Source organism: Annulohypoxylon maeteangense (genome assembly GCF_022496945.1).
Source record: "Annulohypoxylon maeteangense strain CBS 123835 unplaced genomic scaffold GGS22scaffold_10, whole genome shotgun sequence".
Lineage (NCBI taxonomy): Eukaryota > Fungi > Ascomycota > Sordariomycetes > Xylariales > Hypoxylaceae > Annulohypoxylon > Annulohypoxylon maeteangense.
The window spans coordinates 133,046-147,140 of record NW_025953257.1 but is presented as its reverse complement, the minus strand read 5'-3'; positions in this window follow the sequence as shown (position 1 = coordinate 147,140).

Below are 14,095 nucleotides of genomic sequence, written 5' to 3'. Positions count from 1 at the left end.
ATAATTTTTATAACATTTATATTTATATTACTTTTAAAAACGAACCTTAATAATTAACTTTTAACTTTTTAACTTTAAATAATAATTTTTAATTTTTTTTTATATTTTCACTTTTAAGCTTATTTTTAACGGTATATGTTTCGATATTACATATACCATTATTAATTCTTCGAAAAACTACCACCGTTATAACGAAGGTTTTTTAATCGTAATAAAAAATTATACGATACGAATAAATTTATATTTAACCATTAAAAACGTTAAAATAAAAAAAGAAAATATAAAAACGAAAAACGTAAACGTGAATATAAACGCCGATATTTAATTAATTTTAAACTATTAAATAATAATAATAATTATTTCAACGTTTTTAATGTTAAAAGATTCTTTAATTAATATCGTGGAAAGCGTAAATTTTTTAAATAAAAATTATTATATTTTAAAAAAAAATAACTTAAATGATGAAAAAACGAACCGCGGATTATTTAAGCGTAAACGTTTTTTTAAACGTTTATTTATAAATAAACGAAGAAATATTTAAACTTCGGGTTTTATTAAACTTATTAATTTTATTACGATTTACTCGCATTATTAAAAATAATAATAATAATTTTTTAAAAAGCTTTCTTATTAATATTAAAATTATATTTTTAAATATAATTAAATATTTTAAAAGTAAATCGAACTTTAATAACGTTCATAATTTTCGTTTTATATAATCTTTTAATTAAAATAATAAATTAAACTTAAAATAATAAATTTAAATATAAATAAATAATAATTATTTATTTTATTTTTTTTTTTAAAATAAAGTTAAAATTTATTTAATTTAACCGGGGATATTTAATATATAAGCGAAATATAATAATAAGGAAAAATATTTCCGGTTAAATTTAATACGTAATTAATAACATTCTTTTATATTAAAATACATTCACAAATTAATTTAATAAACATAATTAATAAATAATAACATTAAACGATTTATTTATTAATTTTATTAATAATTTTAAAAACTTTTTTAATGATATTTACCCTTTAAATAAATATTATATCGTTTAATAAAAAAAATTAATATCGGTAATAAAAATTTTAAAACGAATTATTACTTTATTTTAATATTTATATATTTTCACGTGTAAATTATAATAATTTAAATGTTTAATAAATACGTAAATAATTTAATTTATAAAATAATCGTGTTATTTTTTTTATATAAAACGATATTTATTAATTTAATAAAATTTTAAATTTAAAGTAATTATATTATAAATACATTAAATATTTAATTTAAAAGCGATTATATTTACCCCCGTTTTTTTAAAATAAAAATAATACGCCCGGTAAATTTTTAATTAAATTTTATAAAATGAAATTTAATAACGTAAAATTTTACTATATATAAAGCTTAAAATAATAAATTATCGTTTTATAACGATATGAAATTTTATTTTTTATTACTTATTTATTTTCCCATTTTTCGTCGAATAAATATATTTTTATAAAAAAAAAACTATTTAAACTTTAATAATTATATAAAATGTTTAAAATTTTATGTAAAAAACGTCCCATTTTATCGAAAATTTTATATGAAATTATTTATATTCGAAATAAATTTATCGAATTACGTAAACATTTTATAAATGTAATTAAATTTATACTTAAATATTATTTTTAATTAAAAAATTATTATATAATATTATTTTATTAAAACGAAAAAGCTTAAATAAAAAATAATCGATATTTTTTAATTTAATTTTAAAACATTTAAATCGCGTAAATAAATTTAAATGTAAAAATAAAACTTTTATAATTTTACCGAACTTTTCGTAATTATTACATTATTTAAAAAGTTAAAAAAACGTTAAGAAAAGCTTCGTAATTAAAACTTTTATCCGCGCTTTTAAATTATTATTATTTTTAATAACGTAAATGTTTAAAGTTTATAATTAACGGGCAAACGGCGGAAACGAATTATAAGTTTTAAAAAAAAAAAAAAAAAAATAAAAAAGCAAAATTAAAAATTCGAATTATATTAAACTTCGAATAAATTTCGGATAAATATTAAAATAATATTAATAAAAATAATATAAAATTAACGTGTAATAAAGTGTTTATCGCGATTTAAATTAAATGTATATTATATTTATTAATTATATTTAATATTTCGTACGGGGTATTATATTATAACATTTTTTCGGGAAACCGAGTAAACTTTATAAAATAATATATTTCGATACGTATTTAAAACCGTGAATTTTTAAAACGTTATAAGTTTTTTTTTTTTTTTTTTTAATATTTAATAAATTATTATTTTAATTAAAAAATTAATTTATTCGATTATCGAATATTTTCACGATTTTCGATTTTTTCGTAACGTTATTAATTTAATTCGAAATTATTATATATTTCGTTACGAAGTTAATAAAACGTGCATTTTAATAATAACGGTATTTTTTTTATATTTAAATTTATTAATAAATTTATATATATTTATAAAAATAAAAATTAATTAAATATATTTTATTTTTATAAAAAGCATATAAAAATATATTCGAAATAAAAAGTTTAACGTTAATTAAAAACTTAATTTTTATTAAATTTATAATCCGGATATATATTATTTAAATTAAAATAATATTTATAAAATAAACGTTAAAATAATAATATTTACGTAAATGTAATTAATAAAATAAAAACTTAAAAAATTATTTATAATGTATATATTTAAATACTTAAAAAATGAAAAACGGGTTTTAAATATAATTTATTATTTAACTTATTTATTTACGGTAAATAAATATAACGGGGAATGAAATAAAACTTTGCTTTTTTTCGTAATATTTAAAAAAAATATTACTTAAAGCGGGTTTTTTTATTTTTTTTACTTTTTAATTATCTTTAATTATTTTTAACTATTTTTTATTATTATTTTAAATATCCGTTAAATATATATCGTTATTATTATTATTTTTATTTTAATTTTTTCTTTTTATATTATTAAAATTATTATTATTAATATATTATAAATAATTCGTCGAATGATTTTTTTAAGCATATTTTATAAACTAAGTTATTTTTAATTAAAAAACTTATTTTAATTAAAACCTTCGGAATTAAAATTAATAAAAACCTCCGCGTTTATTACTTAATTTATTTAAAGTTTAACTTAATGTTAAAATTAAATGTTTTAGATTTTAAAAATATTTATTATAATGTAATTTATTATATATATATTATTATTGCCGGGAATTATTAAAATAATAACGGTTTTTATAATATTAAAATAATAACGTAAAATGCGATTAAAAATTTATCGTTAATCGGTTTATCGTTAACCGGTTTATTATTAACCGGTTTATTATTAACCGGTTTATTATTAATTAATTTATTATTAGCCGGTTTATTATTAGTCGTTTTATTAAAAAAAACGGAAAAAAAGGCGAAGAAAAAAACGAAAACGGCGGCGGTAGCGTCGATTTAATTATTAACGTTTTTATTTTTCGCTTTATTAAACGATGAAAAAAAGAAGCTTATTTAAATCTTAAAAAATAAAGTTTTAAAAATAACGAATTATATTTTTATTATATTCGGTAAAAGTATATTACTATTTATTATTATTTTATTTTTTAATATTAATAACATATTTTTATAAAAAATTACGTTATTTATTTTAACATATATTATTATTATTTCTTTAAATAATTATTACGCTTATAAGTAAACTTCGAAAATTATAATAATTTATAATTTTAATAAAATAATTACGTTATTAAAATTAATTTAACCCGTTACTTTAAATTATATCGTTTTATTAAAAAGTTTTATTTATTAAAAATAACGTATATAATTTTTAAAAATTACATAAAATGAACGAAAATAAAGTTAATAAATTAATATATTTTTAACGTTAATATTATATTTTTTAATTAAAACCATTATAATAACGTTATTTTTATAATAATTTATATTTATAAATTATTCGATAATAACGTGTTTATTTTATTCCTTAAAAAAGTAAAAAATTAAAAATATTATATATTATATTATTATATGCTTAAATTTTATAAGAAAGGATTTAATTTTAATTTAATTATAGTAATAAAATATTATAATTAATTATATATTTTTTTTTATAGCGTTTTTTTTTAATTTTTTTTCGTTCGTTTTATATGGTTCGTTTTTTAATTAAAAGTATTTTCGTTTATATATTTAAACGATAAGTTATTTATTAAAATATTTATACGTTAACCGGTAAACGATTCGAATAATTTATAACGTTTTAATTTAAATAAATATTATAAATAAATAAAGAAATTATTTTTTAATGATTATGTTATGCCGTGAATAAGCGATAATAAATTAAAAAACATTTTTAATTAAATGAAAAAAAAATTCGACTTTAAAAAGAAAGGTAATAAAAAATTATAAAATAACGAAAACCGATTAAAAAATAATTTTATTTTTACCGATATATATAATGCGTTTTTATATTAATTTTAACATAAAAATTTCGAACGTATAACCGGGGATAATTATTTTTTAAATAATAAAAATTATTAAAATATAAACGATTTAAATATTTATAATAATTTTAACGAAATTAACGATATTATTAAAAAATGTAAATCGAAATATAAACGGATACGTAATTTTTTATTTATAAAAACGCATAAATTTATAAATAATTCGGTATTAAATTATAACGAAATTATTTTACATTAACGAGAGCGTAACTTTTCGTTTACGAAAAAACGTAAATTTATAAATAATTCGGTATCGAATTATAACGATATTTTATATTAATTTTTTATTAATATTATTATAAATAATTACGACGATAATAACTTAAATAACTTTTATAAAAATATTAAAATTATATTTATAATCCTTTCCGAAACTTTTAAAAATAAATTAAATACGTTATTTATTTTTATTAATTAAGTTCGAATCGCGTTATAAAATAATTAAATAAAATAATTAATATATAAAGGTTTTTTATAAATTATACGTTAAGTTTAAAATAAAGGTTTTAAGTAAAAATATAAAAACGAATATTAATTGTTTTTTTTTTTTCGTTACGTTTCGATTTTAAGTATTTTTTTAATTTAATTAATATTATTTAATATATTAACGGAAATAATAATAACGAAAGTTATTTTCGGTTTAATTTTAATGTACGAGTAATGAAATTTATGTTAAAATGTTTTTATAATAAATTAATAAAATGAATATAATTAATATATAATATATAATATTAAAATTTATTTACCCGTTTTATTATAAAACCCGGGAAACTTTTTTAACGATTCTTATTTAGTTTTTTTAATATAACGTTATATAATACGAGTTTAATATTAACGATAAAAATAAAAATTTAAAACGAATTATTACTTTATTTCGAGTGTTTATATATTATAAAAGTTGCGATAATTGTTTTTTATTATATTTTTTATTTTTTATTCGTATTTATATAATTTTAACGAAATGTTTAATAAATAAATAAATATAATATTACGTATGAAAATTAATTAAAATAACGTTAAAAAAAAACGTTTACGTGTTAAATAATTATTTATACGCCGTATATAATATAATATAATTTTAATTTATATATAAACGGGATTTTTTTATTTAATTTTATTATTACGTTTAATCGAATATAGCAAAATAATTATATTTTTTTTTTTATAAAATAATATTTAAGTATTTTTTAACTTAATTAAATTTAAATTAAAAGTAATTATATTATAAAAGTTTAAAATACACGGTTTAAAACGTTATTATAATAAACGGCGATTACTTTTACGTCCGTTTTTATTCGATATAATTTCGTTTTTAACCTTAAACGTATTTATTAATCCTTTTCCTTTAATTTAAAATTAAATATTCTTTTTATTCCCGTTATATTTTTAAAGAAAAAGTATTAAAAAAAAAAGAATTTTTATAAATATTAAATGTTAATTTTTTATTTTATAACGATGTAAATGTTTATATTATAATAAGTTTAAATGAAAGTTATATTATAAAACCCGAATTTTATTAAAAACATTTTTAATTTTAAAGTAATAAATTTATTAAATATTTACTTATTTACTTATTTAAATATTTAAATATATTACGATATAATTAAATAAATATTTAAATACGTAAATAAAGTTTCGTCACCGTTTTAACCATTAAATTAACTTATACGGAAATTTTAAAAACGAACGGCGTTTATATTAAAAATATATTTTAACATTATAACTTTTACGTGGGATATTAATTCGGTTAATATTTTATAAAAAAAAAAAAAAAAGAAAATATTAAATATTATAAATAAATAAATAATATATTTATAAAATTAAGAATTTTATACGTGAAAATTTCAATTAAAAAAATATACTTTATTAAATTAAACGTTTATAACTAAATTAAAAGATAGTTTAAATTATATAATTAACTTTTTTTTAAAAGAATTTTCTTATAATATAAATAAGTAATAACGAATAAAAAAAAATTCGAGGACGTTATACGTTTTATTTAAAAAAGTTAAAAAATTAAACATTTATTTTATTTAAATGGTTTATTTTTCCGTTAATTAATTATATTAACATTATTATTATTAATTTTTTTTTATATTACTTAGTTTTATTAAAGGTAATATTATTAAATATTTAACTTTTTAATGCGTATTTTTACTTATTTTTATAATTTTTTATATTTTAAAATAATTTTAATTTATTACTTTTAAAGTTAAGGTTTTATGGAATTATAAAAAACCGTTTATTTCGATCGAAATAAATAATCGATTTATTCGAAAAAGTAAAAATATTAAACGAAAATTAATATATATAAATTAATCGATAAAAAAAGTTTTTTTAACTTTAAAATAAAACCGTATTAAATAAATAATTAACGAATAATAATAACGATAATAATAATAATAACACGTTTTTTTAAAAGTTTTATTATTATTAAAAGTAAAGTATAAATTAAAAAGTAAATAAATAAATAAGTAAATAAGTAAATAAAAAAAGTTAAAAAAGTAAAACACTTAAATAAGTAAAAATGTTTTTTAAATATTTATTTATTTATTTATTTACTTAAATATTTAAGTAAAAAAAATAATAAATATTATTAATTTTTATAAGCTTTTATTTTTATAAGTTTATATATAAATATATTTATATTCGTTTTTATTTATTTATTTTATTTAAATAAATATTTAAAAAGTTTTATACGAATATTTTTTAAATTTTTTAAACGGAGAATTTATTAAATTAACTTACTAACTTTTTATCGTTATAATTAAAAACTATTAAACATGTTATTTTATTTTAAAAATTAAGTTAATATTTAATAACTAATATCGTATTATTATATATAAAAACGTAATTAAGGAGTTTTATTAATGAATAATATATTAAAAATACGTACGGGCGTTTTTTAACGCGTTTTTCGCCGATTTTATGTCGTTATTCGAAAGTTAATTATAAATAAACATGATTTAATTTAACTACGAAAATTTTATTAATAATTATTATAACGTGTAAAATTATTATAATTTATATAATTTTTCTTAAATATTATAAACGTATTAAATATTTAAATATTAAATATTATATAAAACGTTTAAAATTAATATAATTAAATCGAAAATCTTTTAATGTTTTTAATTATAATTTATTTCTTTTTATTTTTTAACTTTAATAATTATTTATATTTATAATTATTTCCCGATATTTATTTTAATAATATATAATTTTCGAAAACGAAAAATTAATATTATTAACGACAATAATAACGTTAATAAACTTAATAATATTATTAACTTTAATTCGAAAATAGCTTTATTATTTAATAACGATATTAATTTTAACTAGGATTTAATTATTACTTTTAATTAAAATCCGATTAAAAAAAATTATTTTTTAATTATGTTTAATTTTATTACTTAAAACTTTTTTATCGAAAATAATAATAATAAATTAAACTTAATAAATAACATTAATTTAACTTAATACACCGTTTAAGTTTTAATTAAAATAAAAATAATATAAGTAAATAATAATGTTATTTTAATAATTAATAACTTAAATGTATATTTTTTTTTTATTAAATATATATTAATATTAATTTTAAATTATTAATTAATAAAATTATAACTCGAAATTAAATGAATTTTTTTTCTTAATAAATAATATTAAAATTAAACATTTTATTATAAAAAAATTAAGCTTACGCCGTTATTTATTATTAACCATAAAAGTAAATTTTAATTAAATTAATTTAATAATTATTTTTAATATTTTTTTAACCGTTTATATAATAATAGTTAATATAATATTACTTTTAAAATATACTTATATAAATTATAAATTTCGTAAAGGTATATTTAAATATTATATTATTTTACTTAATTATTTTAACGATATTTATATTAAATATTATTATAATAATAACGGTTATAAATGTTTTTATAAATTAAATACGTGTAATAAATATTTATTTATTTATTTATTTATTTATTAAAACGAAGTTTAATATTTCTTTAAAAGTAAATAAAATTAATAAACGTATAAAAATAAGTAACTTATTTACGCTATATATTACTTTATATGTTATTTTTTTAACGTTAAAACTCGAAAATACGCGATTAATATTTAATTATAATATTTAATTTATTAAATAATAATATTTTTTTAAAATAATCGATAATATTTAAATATAATTCGAAAATATTTAAATATAACTATATATAATTACGATTTAATTAAAAAAATTATCGAATTTATTATAATTAATAATTAATTTAAGTTAAAATTTTAATTATTAAAATATTTATAAATATATATTAATAATTAATTACTTATTTTTTTTTATATATATTTAATTATTAAACGATATAAACATTTATATTAAATTAATTTATATATAAATTTCCGCCGAACGTTACTTTTTTACGAATAATTTCCATTTATTTATTAACTTTTTACATATAATTATAATATCATTTTATACCTTTAAAAGAAATTTCGTTAAACGTTAATTTTAAGCTTTTATTTACGTATTAATAATTTTTTAAATAATTTTTTAAAACTATATACTTATTTTCGTATAATTACGTAAAGTTTTCCATTTTTAACGAATTCGTTACGAGTTATTAATTATAAAAACGTTTCGTATTTAATAACGAAAAATTATAAAAATTATAATAAATTAACGGCTTTTTTAATGTATAAATTAATTATTATAATTCCGGGTTTTTTATTAAATTTAACCCGTATTAAAATTTAATAAATTAAATATATTTAATTATATTAAATTAATATAACCGGTTACCGAATTTACATAACGTAATTGGAATTAAATTCGATATTAATTCCATTTTATAACGAATTTAATAACTTTTTATAATATTATATTTTTATAAAAAAAATATACCGTTATTTAATTAAATATTTTATTTTTATTAAAATCGCTTAAACTTTTTAACTTTTTAAAAAATTACTAAAATTATTAATAAAAATAAAACGATTTTTTAACATTTTAATATTTATAATTTAACGTATTATAACGGCTAAAAATAATTATAATTATTATTATTTTATTTTATTATTTTCCTTATTTATTTTATATTTATGTAAATTTAAAAAATAATTTCCTTATATTTAAATACGTTTTATATTATATAAAATCGTAATAATAATTAAAAGTTTCGAATAAATAATAAATTAAAATTACATTCGAGTTATAAATGGCGTTTTAACCCCGTAATTTATTTTAATATATTAAAACCGGAATTTTAATTCGATAATAATTTAAAAAAATAAATATAATATATTAATAAAAAAATAATTAAACTTATTAACATTATACGACGAAATTTTATAAAAATATATATCGATAATTACGTAAATTTTAAATCCGATAAAACGTAACTTATAATAATTATTTATATATTATATATAATTAAAACTTAAAACTTTTAATTACGTTCGTTTTATTTTAATTTACGGTTTTAAATTAATACGTTTTTATATAACTTAAAAATAATATATATAATATATATTATATATTATTACTCGTAATATAAAAATTTATAAAAATTTACGAATATATTTTTAAAATAAATCCCGTTTTATATATTTAAAAAAATTAAATGTTTATATATATTCGTCGAGGAAATTTTCCAACTTTATTATTATATTTTATCGTTTATTAAAATTAATTATCTTTTTTTTTATATTGTTTTTTATTCGAATTTAAATAAAAAAAGTATATAATAACTTTACGCTTTAAAAATATTAAAAGTAATTTAAAATTTCCGTATCGCGAAACTTTATAAAGTAAAATAAATATCGAATAAAGTTTATAAATTTAAAAATATAAAATACCGAATTATATTAAATTTATTATAATTAACGCTTTAAAGTTTAACGTATTAATTTAATTTTAAGTTTTTTAACTTTTAAATATTCGATAATTAAATTATATAATAATTTAATTTTAAAAAGTTAACGAATTTTAACTTTAATAATATTAATATTATATTCGTTTTTTAAAAGCTTTCATTTTTTTAAATATCGTTATAAAATTTATTTACTCGTTATAACGTTATATTTAACTTAAAGTTTTTAAATAATATCGAATTAAATAACTTTATAATTAATTAAATTTTTTATATAATATTATATTTATAAAATATAAAATAAAATTTAAAATATTAACGATAAAAATTAAAAAAATATAAAATAATTTTTATTTTTTTAAAAAACGGTTAAATTATTCGAAATAAAAAAAAAAATAATGTTATTTACGTTATATGGTTTTTACGCGTTTCGCGTGTTATATTTCGTTTAAATTTAACGTATATTTAATTAACATAATTTTCGCGTTAATTATATTTATAATATTTTTATTTAAAGTTTATTTTTTTAAAATATATTTAAATACTTATATATACGTAATATTTTAAACTAATTAATAATATATATTTTATTTAATATATATATATATTTTATATATAAATATATTTAAATATATATTCGTTTATTTTTTATTAAATAATATTATTAAGTAAACTTTATTAAATACTTTTTTTAATTTATTCTTATTTTTTTTTTTATTTTTTTTTTAATTTTATAAAAAGCTAAAAAAATAAATTTTGTTTTATTATAATATAAAAAACTTTTTTACGACATTTTTAATAATTTTTTTATAAATTTTATTAATTTTAAAAATACTACGTATTTTACGTAATTAATTACCATTTACATTTAAATCGTTCGTAAAATTTTTAATATTTCGTATATAAAGTAAATCGATTTTAACATTATAATTATTAACGATTAAAAACTTAAAATTATTATCTTTATTTTTATATTTTATTATATTATTAATTATTTTTAAAAATGAATGTAAACGTTTTCGTAATTAAAACGATTCGTTATTATAATTATTATTATAATTATTATCGTAATTATTATTAAAATTTTCGTTATTAAAATTATATTAATTATATATATTATCGAAATAATTATTATAATACGTAAAGTTAAAAAAATTTAAAAAAATAACGTTAACGTTAAGTTTATTTTTAAGCTTTTTTTTATTTTTTTAAGTTTCGAAATATATACGTTTCGTATTAATTAAACCGGATTTAATTTAACGGGTTTTATTTCGCGATTAAAAAAAACTTTTAATTATATTTTTTTCGATTTTTTTATAATAATTATTTTTCGTTTTTTTTTAAAAGTTAAATATAATAATTTTATTTATTTTATCGAATAATATTAATGTAATCGATTTAATAAATAATAACCACGCGAATTAAACGAATAAATATTCCAGTATAATTTTTTTAATTAAAAAAAACGGTTAATTATAAAAAAAAATAATTAATTTTAAATCGTAATTTTCGGATTTATCCGAAGTTATAAATATATAAATACGCATTTTATATATATTATTAACTTAAAAGTTAAAGTTAATTTTTAGGAAAAATGTAAAAACATTACTATCGTATAATTTATAAAAGTTTATACGAAAAAATAAAATATTATAATAATCGTAAAATAAATTATTTTATTAATAATTAAATTTTATATATTTACGCATGTAATTTTACTTAAATTATTTTTTTTTACATTTTAAAATAATATAATATAATTTTAAATTATATAACGTTTTTATTATACGATATAATTTATTATAATAATTAATAATTAAAAAAAAACTATTAAAACGTTAACGTTTATTCGTTTACGCGGGGATATTTTTAATATCGGTTAATTAATTAACATTTAAAAAATAAACGGATTTTTAAAAGTTTAAAATTTTATTTTTAAAGAATAATTAATAATTAAAAATCGAAATAATAAAATATTAATTTAAATAATAATCGTTAATATTTAAAAAATATAAATATATAAATATATTTTATTAATTATTTTTATATTTTAAGATATAAAAAAAATATTAATTATATTATAAAATATTATTATTAAATACGTCGATAAAAAACTTATTTATTTTTACGTATTTTAATAAAAAAAAACCATTATTTATTAATTTTTCGTTAACATTATAATTTCGTTCTTTTTTATTAATTTATATATTTTTAATTATAATATAATAAACGTAATATATAATAAAATAAAAAAAACTTTTATTAACGGTTTAAAAGTTTAATAAAAAACTTAATTCGAAATAAACGAAGTGGTAAATATCGATATATTAAAAGAAAGTTTCGGTTTTTTTTCCGGTTAATAATTTTAAAAATGTAAAAATTTTCGAAAAATTTATAATAAATTAATATTTTATTAATATAATAAAGTAAAATTTAAATAATATAATTATTTATACGAATAATAAAATAATAATAATAATAATAATAATAACGTATTTACGTTAAAATTAAAATAATAATAATTAAATTACATGTTAAATAAACTTAAAAACGGGAATAAAAACGATTACGTCGTAAAACTTTATTAATTTATTAATAACGAATTATTAAATTAAATTTATTAAACCGTTAATTTAATTAATATATTAAAATATATATAATATAATATAATATAATAACGTATAATTTAATATATATTTTATATAATATATTAAATTTTATAATAAGTTATAACGTTATAAAACGTTAAAAGCTTTATAATTTATAAACGTTATAACGTATTAATTCTTTATATTTTATAAATAAATTATTACGTTATTTATTAATAACGTCACGTATTAATTTAATATAATTTATAAAATTATAAAACGAAAAAGTTATATTTTATAAAGTGGTTATAATATTTAAATTTTTTCAATAATTTATTTTATAAAAAAAATCCGAACGGTATTTAAAAGTAATTTAAGCAGAAACCCCCATTAAATCATTAAAACGCAACCTTCCGAATGTGATTTCAATTTTGTCCATCAACGGAACATAGATTTCATCAACCCCTCAACTCTCAACCCTTAACCCTTTACCCTTATCCATCAAATCCGAATCCGAGATGCGGGCGTTCTAGTTCTCATTATTGAACCATGCAACTCATGCAATGAACCTAATTGGCTTTTGACTTCAGATTTACCTTGACCATCGGCATCAATGCGTTCCGTTGCCGTTGACAGACATGTAATGTCTATTATTATTATATGCGGTGCTCACGCTTGACCTTGCTTTTAGGCACGCGCCACACGCACTGATGTACGTATGTACCTACCTAGGTAGGTTCATGTCATTATCAGCCCGTCAACTTGATTGACGTCATTGGCGGGTTTAGGGGTCCTGATGTCAAGCTTCTACCGTTCGGTTTTTTCAGCTAGATCCTGGTTTTGTACAACCTACCAACGAACTCTACTCCCCGAGTATTCCAGATCGAACAATGTTCATTCAAAAACAGCTACTCAAAACATTCGATATCGTATCTTATCTCTTAGGTGTCGCTAGAAGAGAAACTCGAAAAGAGCCAGAGCTCAAAGCCTAACCAACGTCCACGGAACCTCAACAGCATCTACATACATATATAAAAACGACGATCAATTAACCAAATGCCGAGTTCCCCCTTGTCAAACTTGCAGGTTAATAGAAGTCGATTTCTACACA